At 44.3% G+C, this 18,861-nt stretch overlaps 1 protein-coding gene across 3 annotated transcripts in view; it reads right to left on the bottom strand.

The window, feature by feature from the left end:
• DAG1 (dystroglycan 1) overlaps positions 1–18,861 on the bottom strand; it is a 63,158-nt gene that overhangs the window by 17,224 nt on the left and 27,073 nt on the right. The gene's annotated exons all lie outside the window — the stretch shown is intronic.

Genomic DNA, 18,861 nt, shown 5'->3' with positions numbered 1-18,861 from the left:
AGGAGTGGAGGACAAGGAAGGCAGTCAGTCCTGTCCCCTGGCGGGGTTTGCCACAGGTATTCATAACAAGTCCTAAGAAGAACTCTTGGGGTTTGAGGAGTGGATAGTTGCTACATTTCTCATTGGAGATATGTTAAGTGTTCATTTTTATCCTCTTAAACCCATTTTTTATCTTTTCTTCTAGAACTCACTATGCCTTTTATCTCAGGACTCAGGAGGCAGAGGCAGGTGGATCTCTGAGAGTTTGAGGCCAGCCAGGGGTACATAGTGAGACTATGTCTCAAAAACTTAAAGAAAAAAGAACTTGTATTTGTTACATGGTTACATTTATCTCTATAAATACAGGTGCCCATTTTCCTCCTTAAAGCATTTCAAAGTGAATCAAAGAATCTTTGTGACCTTTCATCCATAAACACCTCAAAACACTGCTCAAAGGATTTAGGACAGCCCTTCACAGAACCACATCACCATCTTGTCACCAACAGAGATTAACGGTAAAGCTAATCTCCAAGCAACACACAAACTCCCCAGTTCAGCTTTTTGGTGTTATTTTTGTTAGTTAGTTTGTTTTGTTTTTTAATCCTAGATTTCAGTCAAGACGCATACATCATAACTGGTAACTGTCTACAAACCTAGGCAGTTGCCCTTAAGGGACTGTTAGTATTGGAGACAGAGGCAGGCGGATCTCTGTGAGTTCGAGACTAGCCTAGTCTACAAAGGGAGTCCAGGACAGCCAAGACTACACAGAGAACCCCTGTCTAGAAAAACCAAAAAAATAAAGACCTTAGACTATATAAAACATTTTGCAGGACAATACATTGGGGCTGGAGAGATGGCTCCTAGATAAGCCACCTGTAGGTCTTACGGGATCCTTGGTAGCTCACAACCACCCACAAGGACCATTCCAGGGGATCTGACACTTCCTCAGACCTTCACAGTGAACCGGACGTGCCTAAGGTGTACATACATACATACATGCAGGCCAACAGCCATACACACAAATTTTTGTTTGCTTATTTTGTTTTGTTTTAGAGACAGAGTTTCCTTTTGTAGCCCTGGCTTCCTGGAACTTGCTCTGGGGACCAGGCTGGATTGGAACTGAGAGAATGCCCACCTCTGCCTGCCGGGTGCTGGGATTACAGGTGCAGGACACCCCACACCCCATCTCCTCACCCCTGGCTTACAGGAACCTTTTTTAAAAAGACAATTAATTGGACTTCTGGGCAAATGGAGTAGATACTCTTTTTTTGTTTGTTTGCTTTTCAAGACAAGGTTTCTGTATGTAACAGCTCTGCCTGTCTGGACTGGCTTAGTAAACCAGGCTGGCCTCAACTTCACAGATCTGCCTGCCTCTGCCTTCCAAGTACTGAGATTACAGGCGTGCACCACCACACCTGGCTTTAGAGTGGATATTTTTTTCTCCAGTATTTCTCACAAAATATAATTTAAAATCCTATGTTACAGATAAAATAAGTATGAGTCTGAAAAGTGAACAAAGAGCAATTAGTCAAGGCACCCAGAACTCAGGGATCAGCCGAGTGGTTTTCTTTTTGCAATGCCTGGGTCTGACTTGTTAGAAGGCAGTGGAACTCAGTCGGAAACTTACCCACTTTCTTGCCCTTCTTGGGCTTGGGTTTTGTTTTCCCCTTGGTGCTTCCAGGAGGTGAGCACAGACTTTGCACATTCTAGGCAGGCACTTCACTGCTGAGCCACACTACAGGCCTCAAAACACCACATTCAACTTTGCTTCCTTTTAATCTTATTCATTTTATGTATTTTGGGTTTTGTCTGTTGTTGTTATGTGTTTTGCTTGTTTTTGAGACAGGATAGGGTCTCTATGTAGCCCCAAAAGTCCTAGAACCCACTATGTAGACCAGACTGGCCTAGAACTCAAAGTTCCCCGTTTCTGCCCGTTACATCACCAGATCCAGCCGATTTATGTGTATGAATGGTTTGCCCACACGTATGTGCACCACGTACACACCTGTGTCCCTGAAGGTCAGATGACATCAGATCCCCTGGAGCTGTGCTGACCGGTAATTGTAAGTTGTCACATGAGTGGACATTAGTAATTGAACCCAGGAACTGAGTCCTCTGCAAGAACTACAAAGTTTTAAATCACTAAGTCATGTCTCTAGCCTCTCCAAATTGTCTCAGATCAATCATTAAAATATGGAAGAATATGCAGTGTTGACAAATCTGGATGGAAGATACTCACATATGTGTGACATTTGTGTTTTCTACTGAATCATGTGATACAAAATAAACCTTCGGCAGGGTGTGGTGGCGCCTGTAACTGCTAGCATTCAAGAGGCAGGAGCGGAGGGAGAAGGACCACATGCTTGATCGCTGCAGAGCAGCCAGGGTACACAGCAAGACTCTGTCTCAAGGAACAAAGCAAAGGCCAGTGAGAAGCCTCAGTGAGTAGAGTCACACCAGCAAGCCTGAGTTCAGTCCCCAGATCCCATACGGCAGGAGAGATAGGAGAGAACTGATGCCCACAAAGAGACACACACACGGGGAGGGGGTGATTAATTACGTAATTAAAAAACACAGGTCTGGGATCCCAGCACTAAGAAACAAGATCAGGAGGACAAGAAATACAAGGTTCTCCTTGACTATACAGGGAACTGAAGACCAGTTTTATTACCTTTGGACTTGAATCCTGTTCCCACGCATGCTGGGAAATTTTTGAAATGGTAATTAAAGCCTAAAACCCAACTTCAGCATCTGGATCTTCTGCCCTATTTGCTCCACCCTTCTCAGCATCCTATTTCTCTGTCCTTTCTGTTTCCCACCCTCCTCCCTAGGCCTTCCCCCAGTTGCTGGGCTGGGAATGTGGCTCAGCAGCAAAATTCCTACACATCCAAAAGCCTGCGCTCTACTCCCGGAAGCACCAAAGGGGCAAACTCTATACTAAGTGTACACCTGCTGGATAAATGGGGAGGGTACAAGCTTTTTTAATTTTTCATATTTTTTCTTGACTTTAATTCATTTAATTTTCCATCTAGTAAGTCCAGTTGATCTTTTATTTTACCAGTCTGATTCTCAATTTTAAATTCTTAGCTTATTTGAAAACAGCACTGATTATAAGGCACGCCCTACCCCACTAAAAGCAAAAGCTTAGTCTACTATCTGTGGTCACATGATGACATAGGGTGTCTGTTTCACAGGCATGACTAAGAGCTCCACATTTAGCAGTGAGGGAATGTTCAGGGCATAACTCCAACTACTGTGTGCTGGTTTTCCATGCTCTAAGAAGAAAAGATAGTGTCTACCACTTGGCAAAAAGTAGCCTGCGTGTGTCTCTGATGCTGGCTTTCTATAAGCAAAGGTCATGCCTGCTTGTGCTAAAAGCCCTGGAGATTGTATCTGCACGTCTATATTAAGCTGTTCCTCTGGGACAATTTTTAATTTTTAAAATTCTTTATTGGGGGGAAGAGTGTATGCCACAGCAGACATATAGAAGTCAGAGGACAACTTTTGGAAGACTCCTAGCACATGGATGCCAGGATTCAAGGCTGGTCAGGTGTCTATCCATTAAGCCATCTTCTAGCCGTAGGAAAATTGTATACAAGTCTCATACATTCTCCTTTCTCTCAGGGTCAAAGCCCAAAGAGTATAAACATTTGAACACTGTCATAGAAAGCCTGGTGGCTCCAAAGTTAGGAGGAAGAGCGCTAAGTGGTCCTGACAAGGCAACCACTGTTTGTTAGTTCGGTTTGGCTTTTGTTTTGTTTTTCGAGAGTTCTCTATGTAGAAGGCAACCACTATTAACACTTTATACATATGTATACCTTCTGTGACACCAGTACTCAAGGCTGCCTGAGACTGCATCTCAGCTGAACTCACCACTGTCTCTGGATGCCAGAAGCCATCAAAGCTCTCCTACTTACTAAAAGATGAACGGTGGAAACAGGGATGCAGTGCAGCACACACAAAGAAATTTGAGCTGTCAGGGCTGCCCCTATGCCAGTGAAATACAATTCAAAAAAACAAACAAACAAACAAAAGGACTCTCTTGGAGCTTAACAAAAGCACTGCTCTCTGAACATACATGTCAGTCAGCCATGGTACACAGGGTGCTTGTCTGGCAGCAGTCTTAGACAACTGCCACCACCAAAGACCACCAGAGAAACTTTAGTAGAATTGGAAGAGCTGGAGAAGCCAAGTATGGGTGGCCTAGGCCTAAATCCTAGCAGTGGAGATGCTGAGAGATGAGGAGTTTGTTTGTTTGTTTGTTTGTTTGTTTATTGGTTTTTTGAGACAGGGTTTCTCTTGTGTAGCCTTGGCTGTCCTGGACTCGCTTTGTAGACCAAGCTGGCCTCGAACTCACAGTGATCCGCCTGCCTCTGCCTCCCGAGTGCTGGGATTAAAGGCGTACGCCACCACGCCCGGCCAAGATGAGGAGTTTAAATTTGAGGTCAGCTTGGGCAACCTGGAGAATTTAAGGCCAACATAGCTACAACGGGAAGACTTTGCACCGGAAGGAAGGAAGGAAGGAAGGAAGGAAGGACGGACGGACGGACAGGCGGACGGACAGAGAAGGAGGAAATGAAATGTATTGTGTTGGAGGTTGGGTGGGTAGTGCACACCTGAATTCCACTACTGACAAGGCCAGACTGGGCTACAAAAAAAAGTGTTGGTCCCTAGAGAACCTGGAAAAGACAAACCTTTCTGTGACAGCAGTGTAAGAGCAGCTGCTCACAGCTGTCCTAAGAGCTGGCAGTAACTGGGAGAGCCAGCAGCAATCTGGGAGCTCGCCCTACCCCTTTACTGGGCCTGAGAAATATTCAGCATCTAACAGCACAACAAGGCTACATTTCCACCCCGAGGCAGAAGAGTTGCTGCAGAGGAGTCTTCCACCTAGCTCCTGAACAGTGAGTCTCAAATGATAAAAGAACAGTCTGGAATAACTCATATACCTTTAATCTAAAGATTGGAGAGTCTCAATGGACAGAACACTCTCCACATTAGAGTGGAGAGTGGGATATCACTTTCTCACATACTCTGGTGCCTCACCTTTGACCATGTCCCCTGGACGGGGAGACCTGGTGGCAATCAGAGGAAGGACAGCAGGTTACCAAGAAGAGACTTGATACCCTATGATCATATACAGGGGGAGGTAATCCCCCTCAGGAACAGTCATAGGGGAGGGGAATAAGGGGAAATTGGGAGGGAGGGAAGAATGGGAGGATACAAGGGATGGGATAACCATTGAGATGTAACAAGAATAAATTAATAAAGGAGGAAAAAAAATAAAGATTGGAGAGTCTCAAATGGGCAAAAGCAAAATGACATTTCAGAAATACATAAAAGGTAACCCAAAATATAAAAAAGTTGCCTAAGAAGTAGATATTACACATCAGCTGTTGGGCATACATGGGGAATCAAAATGAGTATGCAGTGGCTGGAAGGGCTCCAGTCAGCTGAGGCAGAAGGCAACAGAGAGAGCGAGCCCTTCCAGCCCTTCCTATCGCCGACACAGAGCTAACTAAAGCATTGCCTGATGGGAGGGAGAAGCAGGTGCCAGTGAGGCACCAAGTCCTCATGATCCTACTGTGTCCAAACAGCTTTTAGCACCTAAGTAGGAGAGAAAACCTTATTCCCACAGCATCCAGGCCCTGGAGCTCTGGTCCACTCCGCTGCCCTCCCCCACCACACACCCCCCTCCCCCCCACCATACACACACACACACACTCTCTCTCTCTCTCTGCATGCCCTGTGCTCATAGGAGCCCAGTTAGTAAGTGCTTTCCACCCAGTATAAATGCACATGTGGTATCCTCAGTTCACAATAATCAAAACTCCATGAGTGAAACTTCTGTCTATTTTACCTTTATTTATTTGTTTGTTTGTTTGTTTGTTTGTTTTTGGGAGACAGGGTTTTTCTCTGTGCAGTCTTGGCTGTCCTGAACTCACTTTGTAGACTAGGCTGTCCTTGAACTCACAGTGATCCACCTGCCTCTGCCTCCCAAGTGCTGGGATTAAAGCCATGTGCCACCACTGCCTAAAAACTCTTTTAAAGCTGGGCATGTGGCACATACCTTTAACCCCAGCACTCAAGGAGGCAGAGGCAGGCAGATCTCTGAGTTTGAGGCCAGCCCGGTCTACAAAACGAGTCCAGGACAGCCAGGGCTACACAGAGAAACCCTGACTCAAAAAAAAAAAAAAAAACCAAAAACTCCTTTAAAAACAGCTATTAGTGTTCACTCTCTGAGAAAAAGGAAAGTCGTGAGATTCAACTCACTGTTAACCACAGGATGTAACAGAGACAGCCAACTCTGCCAACCCCATGAGCTGCTAACTCCTCAACAGGTATGCTACCTTAAAACAGTACTTAGGCTGTCAGCCTGCTACTTTTCACCCTTATAATTAAAATATTTAAGGAAAATCAGATTTTCCTTTTAAAACACATTAAAATAATGAAGCCCTAAGTCCCTGTTCTAAATGGTCTTGGAAAAATTAAGACGAAATCTTAATTAAAACACTCACTTTAGGCTACACCTAAGAAGGCTTTTTTGGTCCACATACTCAGAAGTTAAAATTTAATACTGTGAGTTCAACATTAACACAAAACCTCTGTAAGGTTAACTGGTGTAAAGCAGTCCAATCTAAACACAATAAAACCATAGTGTCAAATTGCTTATTTGGGTCCAAATTTGAAAAAGACAGATGGATTTCTGCTTCCAGTTTTAAGAAGACCTTTTGTACTCTGTAACATCATATAAATTAGAAGGTCATTGGTGAGAATTTAAAGTCTCACCTATGAAATGCTCTTGGCTCAGGAGGCAGATGGGGTTTCTCTGCCATACAGACCAGGCATGATTACAGGCGACAGACGAGGAGGAACATCCAGACCCAGCCAATCAGAAGAAGCCAGGGTCATGTAAACAGAGACTTAAAGGTAAAAATATGTGGGAGAGAAAACTGCCACCTTAGAGAAGTAAGTACCACAGCTATCTTGTCTATCAACAAGAAAAGCTGCTTTAAAAGCTTTTCTCATTTAGAAAATTTCTTGTAAATCCTCCCTCACTTATCACAGCTAACAAAGAAAGCTACAATGGGCAGTGTTGTCTGCTGATGGTGGCTGGTTTTTTCCACTTATCACAGGAAGAAAGCAAAGACTTCAATATAAACGCACAGGTACAAATGCCCTAGAGACGGGGAAAGACACAGTCGAAAGCCCGGAACTAAATAGCTATTCTCTACTAGACCATGGCCTCTAATCCAAGCTGGTTTTTAATACCTTGTGTGAGAGGCTTACAGTTCTACACTCCACTAAACTCCATACGCTGTAGTTAAATATTACTCACTACTAAGTGGTAACACTAAAAAACTGTTCGCATGGTGAATCTTATGGCATGAGTTCTTGACCTTTCTCCTATTTTGTTATTTGGGAGGCAAGGTATTATGTCCAGGTTGGCCTCAAACTCACTACCTAGCGGGCACTGGCCTTGAACTCCTGACTCTCCTGCCTCCACAACATGTACAACTATGCCTGACTTAACACTATGTTTTTTTAACAAGATTTTTAACTCCTTCCTGCAATCTCAACATTTAGGAGGCTAAGGCAGGTAAACTGCTAAGAATTGAAGGCTAGCCTCAGCTAAATAGTGAGATCCTGTCTCCAACAAAATTTTGTTGTTGTTGTTTTGCTTTAGAGCCAGACCTATAATCCTAGCTATTCAAGAGGCTGAGGTGGGTAGAATAGGTCAAAGCCTGCCTAGGCAACTCAGTAAGACAAACTTCAGGATGGTTAGTAGCTCAGTGGTAGGAGATCTGTAAGGTCCTAGGTTCAATCCTCAGTACACCCCACCTCCCCCGACCCCCGCAACCAAAAAAGGAAAAGGAAAATGGTAACATTAAAAGCTCAAGGTGCCAAGTTGTGGCACACTAATAATCTCAGCACTTGGGAGACAGAGGCAGGTGGATTGCTCAGTTTGTCTCAAAGACAAAAATTCAGCACATGCTTACCATGGAACAAGACCCTGGGTTTAACCCCAAGCACTATGCATGCAATGTTTTCAAAAAGTGAAATTTAAAAAATAAAATAAAATAAAACAAAAAAATTAATTTAAAAAAAGTGAAATAATGGAACTAGAGAGGTGGCTCAACAGTTACAAGCCTGGCTGTTCTTCCAGACGTCCTGAGTTCAATTCCCAGCAGCCACAGTGGCTCACAACCATCTAGACTCTGTCATGCAGGTTCATGTGCAAATAGAGTGCTCATATACACAAATAAATAAGTTTTTTTAAAAAAACTAAATAAGAGTCAGGCGGTGGTGGTGCACCCCTTTAATCCCAGCACTTGGAAGGCAGAGGCAGGTGGGTCTCTGTGAGCTGGAGGCCAGCCTGGTCTACAGAGAGTCCAGGACAGGCAAAGATGGTGACTTTGTTGCAAGAAACAGAAAGTTAGGGATGGAGGGATGGCTCAGAGGTTGGAGGAGGGATGGAGGTTTGGCTCCCAGGCAGTTTAAAAGCCCCGGTAACTTCAACTCCATGGAAGTTCTGTTACCACCAGCCTCTGCCCGCACCTACATTCACATGCACACGCTCCTCCACACACAAACATTAGAGGCACAGCTCACTAGGAGAGTACAAAACTAACCAGAAAATACTGTTTAAGCCGAGCGTCACAGCACAGCCTATAAGGCCAGCAGTGGGGAGGCAGAGGCAGGAGTCAGGACCACAGCAAGTTCAAGGCCAGCTAAGGATATGTAGCAAGGCTCTCTCTCAGGAAGATCAAACAAAACATTGATCAGAATCACAACATTTAGATTTTAGAAGAAGGCCAGGTGATGGTGCACACTTTTAATCCCAGCACTCTGAAGACAGAGGCAGGTGGTCTCTGTGAGCTCAAGGCCAGCCTGGTCTACAAAGCAAGTAAGTCCAGGACAGCCAATGCTACACAGAAAAACCTGTATCATAAAACCAAAACAAAACAAAAATTTTAGAAAAAACACTGCAAGGAAGCTAGAGGAGTTCATTCCCATGACAAATTCCAGCCTTTTACTTGCCACTGCCTAAACCCGTCACTAGAGATAGGAAAGGGTTCAAATAAGCCCAAAGACAAGGGCTGAGTAGATTATCCATTTGGTTAAAACAGGTCGAGCAAGAAGTGCAGCAGAGGTGGGGGAGGAGATGAGAGGTGGGTGGTCAGACCCAATAGTATGCAAATGGAATGCGCCCTCACCCAAGAATCCAATTAAAGCAAACTACAATTATCTTAAGACAACACAATTAACATCTCAGCACACACACATTTCTGAACACTTACCCTGTAGGATGGGTGTGAAGGTTCAATTACTGAACAGTCTTTCTAAATTTCATACTCTATTCAATTAAGATTTTATATGCATTATCAAATCACAAAACACAAATAGTAATCCACTTAACTAGGTTGTCACCAGCCATATAGAGTACACTGAAGATGGTGGCCATATAAAATTACAACAAAGCTAAAAAATTCCTAATCCAAGCCAGGTGTGGTGGCACATGTCTTTAGTTCCAGTACTCGGGAGGCAGAAGCAGATGGACCACGGTGAGGACAGCCAGGACTACAAGAGAAACCCTTGATCTTCCTGTATCTGTGTCTACTTCCCAAGTGCTGGGAATACAGGCATGAATCATCACTCCTGACTGTCAGTTTTTAATAACAAAAAATTATTTTTTTTCCTTGCATGCCTTTAATCCCAGCACTCAGAAGGCAGAGGTGTGCAGATCTCTGTGAGTTTGGGTTAGTCTTGTCTACATAGAGTTCCAGGACACCCAGGGCTATATGGTAAGACCCTATCTCAAAAACAAGACAAAAAACAGAAAACAAAAGAAGGAACAAGGGAAGAATCACAAGTTGTTCAAGCCCATCCCAGGCTACAGACTCTGTCCTGTCCAGCCTAGGTGACTGGGTAAGACCCTGTATCGAAAGGGTATTTGGAACTGGGGAAAAAAGTGCCTGCTTAGCATGGGAGGCCCTAGATTCAATTCCCTTTTTGTTTTTTAATATGGAACGCTTCACGAATTTGTGTGTCTGATACCTTCCTTCTGGGTGTGTGTGAAGACACATCTGTGCCTCTCTGAGTGCTGGGATTAAAGGTGTGTACCACCACACCCGGCAAATAAGTATATTTTGAAATTTTTCAATCACCTAAGATTATTGAAGAAAAAAAATAACTATATAGTTTACCATTTTATGCTCAGTGGTATTTTGCCTGTATGAATCTCTATATGAGGGTGTCAGAAGCCCTGGAAATGGAGTTACAGACAGCTGTGAGCCGCTATGAGAATATCGGGAATTGAACCCGGGTCCTCTGGAGGAGCAGCCAGTGCTCTTAACCACTGAGCCATCTCCTCAGGCTCTTGAAGAAAAAACTGTAAAGACTGTATTCCTATTATGATGATGATGATCTAGGTATGGTGCTCATGGAGGTCAGAGGACAGCTTTGTTAAGTTAGTTCTCTCACTCCACCTTGACATGGGCTCTAAGAACCAAACTCAGGTCACTGCACACCAAGCATTTACCAGATGCCAGACCCTGAAAGAAAAAAAATTTTTGAGACAAGGTCTTACTACATAGCTCTGGCTGGCCTGGAACTCAAGAGATCTGCCTGCTTCTGTCTCCTGAGTGCTAAGATTAAGGACATGGACCCCATGTCCAGTCTCTTGAAGAAATTTAAAAAATAAATAAATGTATTCAAGTGTAACTTGAATGGGTGGTGTATGTCTACAATCCCAACACTGGGAATACTAAGACAAGAGGATCAAGGCCAGCTTGTGCTACATTGGGAAATCCTATCTCAAATACTATGACCATAAGCAAATTTAGGATAGCCTAAAGACACTGTGTTCATGAAGCCAACCACCACGTTGGCTGGATAAACCACTCATCCAGGTTCACCCAGAGTAGTTTCCCGTCCTGTTCACACTAAGTCCCATATGGCTGTACTTTTTTTTAAACATCCTTTTATGCTATATTTCTATTGAGACTTTTTCCCCCCTAGACAGGGTCTCTCTGTGTAGCCCTGGCTGTCCTGTACTTGCTTTGTAGACCAGGCTGGCCTTGAATTCACAGTAATTCGCCTGCCTCTGCCTCCCAAGTGCTGGGATTTTGCCACCACTGCCTGGCTGACTTTCTTTTTCTTCTTCTTCTTCTCCTCCTCCTCCTCCTCCTCTTCCTCCTCCTCCTCTTCTTCTTCTTCTTCAGATTTATTTATTATGTCTACAGTGTTCTGGCTGCATGTACACCTGCAGGCCAGAAGAAGGCATCAGATCTCATTATAGATGGTTGTGAGCCATCACTTGGTTACTGGGAATTGACAAGACATCTGAGCCATCTCTCCAGCCCCTCTACTGTGACTTTTCTATGTTTAGATATATTTAAATACAGAAATGTCACTATCTACAATAGTCCACATTGTTCATTATGGCCATTCTCTGTATTTGCGGTCAGAAAGCAATAAGCCATCCTATAAACACAAGATGTAAACTTGTCACTTAGGTTTGCATTCTAAGACAGTCACACACACAGCTGTCTAACACACCTCAGAATACACCCTGCTCATGAAGCAATGCATGCTCATACTTTTCCAAGCAGGTACTTACTGGAACTAAAGTTGCCTTCTAGCTTTCTGAACTCCATCTAATTATACTAACCCCACTAACTCAATACAAAGGTACAGGGTAGGGGCTGGAGAGATGGCTCAGAGGAAGAACAGCAGTCTGCTCTTCCAAAGGTCCTGAGTTCAGTTCCCAGCAACCACATGGTGGCTCACAACCATCTGTAATGAGATCTAGTGCTCTTTTCTGGCTTTCAGGCACACATGTAGGCAAAATACTGTGTAAATAATAAATACATAAATCTTAGAGGGGAAAGTTTCTTTCCTTTTCTTTTTTTGTTTTGTTTTTGTTTTTGTTTTTTGAGACAGGGTTTCTCTGTGTAGCCCTGGCTGTCCTAGTCTCGCTCTGTAGACCTAGCCTGCCTCTGCCTCCCAAGTGCTGGGATTAAAGGCGTGAACCACCACCACCGATTCTGCTGAGAATCCAGGATGGCTGATGAGAGCTGACCTGAGAAGAAAGGGAGAGAAGAGGCCCAATGCAAGGTGGTGGCCACACACTCTGCTGCTCTACCCTCCCACAGCACACACTGTCTGCTAAGGGAAAGGGCTTCATTACATTTCTCTAACGATTTACCATGCAGAAAGGCCATGTCCACTCGATTTCATTTTCAAGTTAAAAGCTAAGCTTCCTGACTTTTTTTTTTTCTCATTGTAATACAAAAGACTAAAACTCTAAATGTATACTTTTCCAGTTTCAGTAAACTGACTTTAGAAAACTATTTTGGCTGCTGGCTTTTCTGACCTAACTGGCTAATCGCACAGAACCTGAGAAAATAAAGTATCAGCACAGCACAGCCACTCCCTAATCACTGCCCCATACTCCTCCTGCACATACCAACACATACTCTCACAGATCATTAACTGCAATCATTGACCGCCAGTAGCCCTATGATTCAGGGCTGGGACCTCAGATCAAAATAGGATGTCACAGCCCCTGTGACTGAGAGTCATGTACATTTGCTTGAAGATGCCACCCTACCAAGTGTTTACAAATACTTTCAGCCTTCAATGTTTAAAGTTGTGACAACTTGCTTCAGCTACCTTCTTTTTTGAACACATTCATAAAGCTTGACCATCAGGAACATTTTTTTCCGTGCCAGAAATAGCCAGATCAACACACCTTGTTTATAAACCAACAAAACAAAACTAGCACCCAGTTTTTGCCCAGGGGATTTCCTGCCAGAAGAATTCCTTCCCACCCACACAGATAGTTTTGTCTAACTGGCTCTTTTACTTGCTCCAGTCTTCCACGGCTGCAATTTCTGAGTAATCACTAACTTTTCTATAATAGGTTTGTACTTCCAAACAGCAGAACAAAGGCCAAAGACAGTCCTGTGAACTCTTGGGCTATGTCACTATGGCTGGATACAGTAGTAGCAGCCAGGCCAATGCCAAACAGCGGGGCAGGGATACCTGCCATATCTGGCCTCAGATTCGGGCTAAACTAGAGAAGTCTCCCAAAGCCCAGCTTCTAGTGAACTACAGCCCAGGTCAGGTCCTGCCAGCTCTCAAACTGATAGCTTTCCCAGCAGAAGAAGCTGTGCAGCTTATTAGGCGCTGACTATAGCATAAACCTACACAAGTGTCCAGTGTAGGCTCCTCTACATCAAGCAGGACCAGGAGGGCTCAGACCTCATAGGATTTGATGACTGGGAAACAGTACAAACAAGGAGGTGGGCCTGTTTAGAGCATATGCTTTGGACAGGTGGATTTTGTTCCTGGTCTCCATGTGCTCTGCTGCTCTTTTCCTGCAATGATTTTCTACCTTTCCTGTCAGTCCCAAAGCACTGGGGCTGAGGGAACATGGACCTTTGAAGCTGAGTCAACTCTTCTCCACTTTAAATATTTTTCTCAGGTATTTGTCACAGCAACATAAAATCTGACTAATTCAAACACCTTACAACTTTCCTCAAAATTCTTTTTGTTTTATTCTGGTTTTGGAGACAGGGTTTCTCTATATAACTTTGGCTGTCCTGGATCTTGCTCTGTAGACCAGGCTGGCCTTGAACTCAGAGATCTACCTGCCTCTGCCTCTGAAGTGCTAAGATTAAAGGCATGGGCCATTTACTGCCCAGCAGCCTCCTTAAAGTTCTAAAAGATGTCTAGCTACTATCAGCCACACTAGACTTACACCCAGGTTAAAAAATCATTGGGCCTGGGGGCTGGAGTGATAGCTCAGAGGTTAAGAACATTGACTGCTCTGCCAGAGGTCCTGAGTTCAATTCCCAGCAACGACATGGTGGCTCATATCCATCTATAATGTGATCCGATGCCCTCTTCTGGCCTGCAGGTGTACATGCAGACACAGTCCATTGTATACATAATAATAAATAAATCTTTTTTTAAAAAAATCATTGGACCACGGGTGGTGGCACACACCTTTAATCCCAGCACTTAGGAGGCAGAGTAGATGGATTGCTGTAAGTTCAAGGCCAGCCTGGTGTACAAAGAGAATTCCAGGGCAGCCATGGCTATTACACAGAGAAACCCTGTCTTGGAAAACCAATACATACATACATACATACATACATACATACATACATACATACATATCTACCTACCTACCTACCTACCTACCTACCTTGACTGACAAATGAATACACACTAACATTTTTCCCCAACTGTGGCTCCACACCAAAATTTGCTCCTTTTCTTTGTTTTTTCAGTTTGAAAAACCTAAACATACCAGTGTTGGAGATCAGTGCTCATTTTAGGAAGACAGTCACCAAGGAAATGAGTGGACCCAGAACACATACTGAGTGAGCACTGAGAAATCCAAACTGGACTAGCTCAAGATACAGAGAGGAACCTGTCAGTGGCACATGCCTTTAATTCCAGCACTCGTGAGGCAGAGGCAGTTATATCTCTGTGAGTTCGAGGCCAGCCTGGTCTACAGAGGGAGACCAGGACAACCCTGTCTCCAAAAAAAGACAGAGAGAGAAAGAAAGGAAAAAAAAAAAAACGGAAAAAAAGAGGCAGAGAGGAGTCAAACATGGCAAACACTATGTGACAGCATTCAGAAGACTGACACACAAAGATCCCAAGTCTGAAAGCCAAGTCTGAACCCTACAAAGACAAGGTTTGGTGAGGGGGTGGGGGTGGTGGTGATGATGATGATGATGATGATGATGTGTTTGTGTGTATACCATATGTGCTTGTGTGTGTCTGAGAAGCCAAAAGAAGTCACTGGATCCTCCTGGAGCTGGGTTAGAAGTGTCTGTAAGCTGTCTCACATAGGTGTTGCTCACTGAACTCTGATCCTCTGGAAGAGCTGAAGATCTTAACCTCTGAGCTATCTCTCTAGACCACTGATTCTGAACCTGTGGGTAAAACCACTTTGCGGTTCAAAGGACCCTTTCATAGGGTCACGTATCAGATAGCTATGGTATAATTCATAACAGTAGCAAAATTGCAGTTATAAAGTAGCAACGAAAATCATTTTATGGTTGGGGTCACCAAAACATAAGGAACTAGATTAAAGGGACAAAGCATTAGGAAGGTGGAGAACCACTGCCCTAACCGCAAAGAACAGCTTTACAAAACAAAAACAAAGCCGGGTATGGTAGCGCACGCCTTTAATCCCAGCACTAGGGGAGGCAGAGGAAGGCAGATCGCTGTGAGTTCAAGGCCAGCCTGGTCTACAAAGTGAGGCCAGAACAGTCAAGGCTACACAGAGAAACTATTTTGAAAAACCAAAACCAAACAAATAAACATAAACTGGACTGCACAGTGAGACAAAACTTACTTTTCCTCATACCACAGAAGTGGTGGCATACCTTAACCCAATCATTTTAAAAGCAAAGAGGCGGCAAGAACAAGATCCACCTGGGCCTGAGTGTGTGGTAATTAGTCTGAGAAAGGCTTCATGTGCTCGTGTATTTGAACGTTTGGTCCCCAACTGTTTGAGGAAGGATTAGCAAGTGTGGCCTTGTTGGAAGAGGTGTATCTGGGGGGGGGGGGCACGCTTTGAGGTCTCAGAAGTTCACACAATGCCCAATATCTTGCTCTCTGCCTCCTGCTTGTGGATGAGATGTAAGCTCTCAGCTACTGCTCCAGGGCCATGCCTGCCTGCTTGTACCTTATTCCCCAGCATAACAGTCATGGATTCAACCTCTGAACTGTAAACAAGCCCCAAATGAAATGCTTTCTTTTATAAGTTGATTTGGACATGGTGTCTCTTCACAGCAATAGAAAAGTAACTAAAACAGAGTGAGATTTTCTCTCAAAAAAAGGAAAAAGGCCAGCAGTGGTGGCACACACCTTTAATCCCAGTACTTGGGAGGCAGAGGCAGGTGGATCTCCGTGAGTTCAAGGCCAGCCTGGACTACAGAGCGAGTTCCAGGACAGCCAGAGCTGTTACAGAGAAACCCTGTCTCAAAATAAATAAATAAATAAATAATTTTAAAAACACACACACAGAGAGAGAAACCCTATCTCAACACACACACACGCGTGCGCGCACGCGCAAGGAAGGAAGGAAAGAATAAGAAAAAAGAGAAAAGGAGGCCTTCACAAGAAAGATCTGAATGATGAGTGTTGCTCTCTCTCGCTGACCCCAGTCCTTCCTAAAGGACTGTAGCAGCCACAGCCTCTTATTCCACTAAGGTTTTGTAGCCTAAGCCAGCTCTCTCATTGGATATTCTACACTTCACAGGGCCACTGTCAGGACAGCGCGAAAGTGACAGGTCAGCCCATTCATCTGCTGCCTATGCAGACTAAGCGCTCTCCTGCTGCTTCTTCCAAAGACGGCCACAGCGAGGAATACCATGTTCCGAATGTGACATAAGCTGCCATGATACCCAAGATCCTCCTAGCACCCTGCTGAACAGCTAATGTCTCCAAGATAGCATTAAAAACTGAGATCAGGCCATACATGGGTAGGCACGCCTGTAATCCCAGCATTCAAGAGGCAGAGGCAGGAGGATTGCTGTGAGTCCAGGACAGCCAGGGCTACATAGAGAACCCTGTCTCGAACCGCCCACCCACGCACAAATAGAACTGAGATCCACACTAGGAGGCAGGGCTGGATTTGAAGCCCATGCTCCCAAGTAAACTTGCTAGAGCGGGCACTGTAGCACTGACAGCTATCACATGGATGCAGCAGCTCACACTATCCGTGGGTCAAGTCTGTGGTGGTTGGCTTACCTATCAACCTGGCACAGCCTGGAACCATCTAAGTGAGGAAATGTCCACACTGGGGCTGATGTAGGGACTGTCTTAACTAACTGTAGGAAGAACCAGCCCACCTTGAGAGGCAGCGTTCTCTAGACAGAGGGTCCTGAGATCAGCAAGAGTGGAGAAGTTAGCTGAGCACAACCAAGGAGACACGCATACCTTCCTCATTCTCTCTCTGCTGACTGCAGATGTGATGTGAATTCCTGCATCGGCTTCCTTGCAATGAGGGACTATGATCTGAATTATTTGTAAGCCAAATAAACTTTTCCTCCCTTATGGGGCTTTCTTTAGGAATACTTTATCACCGCAACAGAAAGGAAACTAAAACCAAGGCCAAACACTTGCTGGGCCTTCAGACCGTACATAAGTAGACAAGCAGAAGCAGCCATCAGTTCAACTCGGTGTGCACTGACTGCACGCAGAGCCACTCCAGGCTTCCCAGCGACACCTGCACAAAGTGCTGTTCTCCACGCAGCCCTTCTCCCTCTTGTGTCGAAAGCCTACAACTAACCCCATCTTAGGCCTTCCTACTCATCCTCCTCCAACAGCCCTAACTCAGGAAGTGCTGACCACACGCTGCCTACACATACAAAAAGCATCAGCAGCTCTTAAATGGGTTGTTTTAGATCTCAGCCTCTTAAACACTGCTTCCTCGGAAAACCTGCCCAGTGCATCCTCCATTATCTAACTCCTTTCTTTGGTCATGATTTTATGAGAATCATCATAGCATGTCCACATCTGATCTGTTCAAATAGTCTAATGATGACACAGTGAAGGCACAGGTGAGGCCTAATACCGGACCTACCTCAGGAAGAACTGTATCAAAACCATCTGCTTCATAGCTTCGAGAGACATTACCCCACCACCTCAGGTTCCCAACAGTAGCACAGCTTCATGGAGCTGGCTTCAGGTACCCCACAGCCCAGAGCAAGCACCCTCACTTCAACATTCACATCACTCCTGTAGAAATCAGCTCACTGATTCTGATAACTTCCCATCACTGAAGCAGATCAAATTATTCTTTGAGCACACAAAGCCTGCTTTCACGTTTCTAAAGTACATCCTGGGACTGGAGAGAGTTCTTAGTGTGCATGACACCTCAAAACCAAACAACATAAAAAAACAAATCTGACAGCTTGTAAGCTTCATCTCCAGAAGTCACATGGTAGAAGGAAGAAATGACGCCAACATCTTGTCTTCTGATCCCCACATGCATGTCATGATATATGTGCAAACACATAGATAATAAATGTGAAAGCAACTAATAAAAATCACAAAGTAAGCCAGCACTTGGGAGGCAGAGGCAGGCGGACCTCTGTGAGTTCGAGGCCAGGCTGGTCTACAAAGTGAGTCCAGTCCTGCCAGGGCTACACAGAGAAACCCTGTCTCAACCCGCATCCCACCCAAAAAAAAAAAAACAAAAACAAACAAACAACAACAACAACAAAAAACAAAAACAAAAAACAAAAAAACCCACAGACTAAACATCTATTGAACTCAATCTCACAGAGATCTGCCTGCTTCTGCCTCCTGAATGCTGGGATTAAAGGCGTTCGCCACAACTGCCTAACTAAAATAATCTCTTAAACAAACAAAACCCTCAGAGGAACATGTGTCACTTAGCTATTGAAATAAATATTAGGAAACCAATAGATACAGAAATAAGACCCGGAATTTTATTCCTTTAAATAAAATGACACTCATTCTAGCCAGAAGACATCATAGAGCCAGAAGCATCTAGAAGCATCATCAGATGCTGAAGCTGAGGATCAAAAATCTCACAAGGAACAGGATATTTACATAGTTTCAAGTGTCCTTCACCCATATTATTAGCCACTACGAATGGAGAAACAGCAACTTTACAAAGGAGAACACTGCAAGGGATATCTGCAATCAGAGCTGATGAGAACAAAGCAGCACCTGTGTGCTACTAAAGACATTTCTTAGCTAACTGAGAAAAAGTAATTATAAACTGGAAACTGGGTAACAGTGTTATACCAATGTTTAGTTTCCTGATGTTAGCTGGACATGGTGGCACATGCATATAATTCCAAAACCCTGGAGGGCTGAGGT

Source organism: Acomys minous (genome assembly GCF_964271855.1).
Source record: "Acomys minous genome assembly, chromosome: 13".
NCBI classification, from domain to species: domain Eukaryota; kingdom Metazoa; phylum Chordata; class Mammalia; order Rodentia; family Muridae; genus Acomys; species Acomys minous.
Note: the sequence above shows the minus strand (reverse complement) of the source record. Positions and strands in the feature narration are given on the sequence as shown.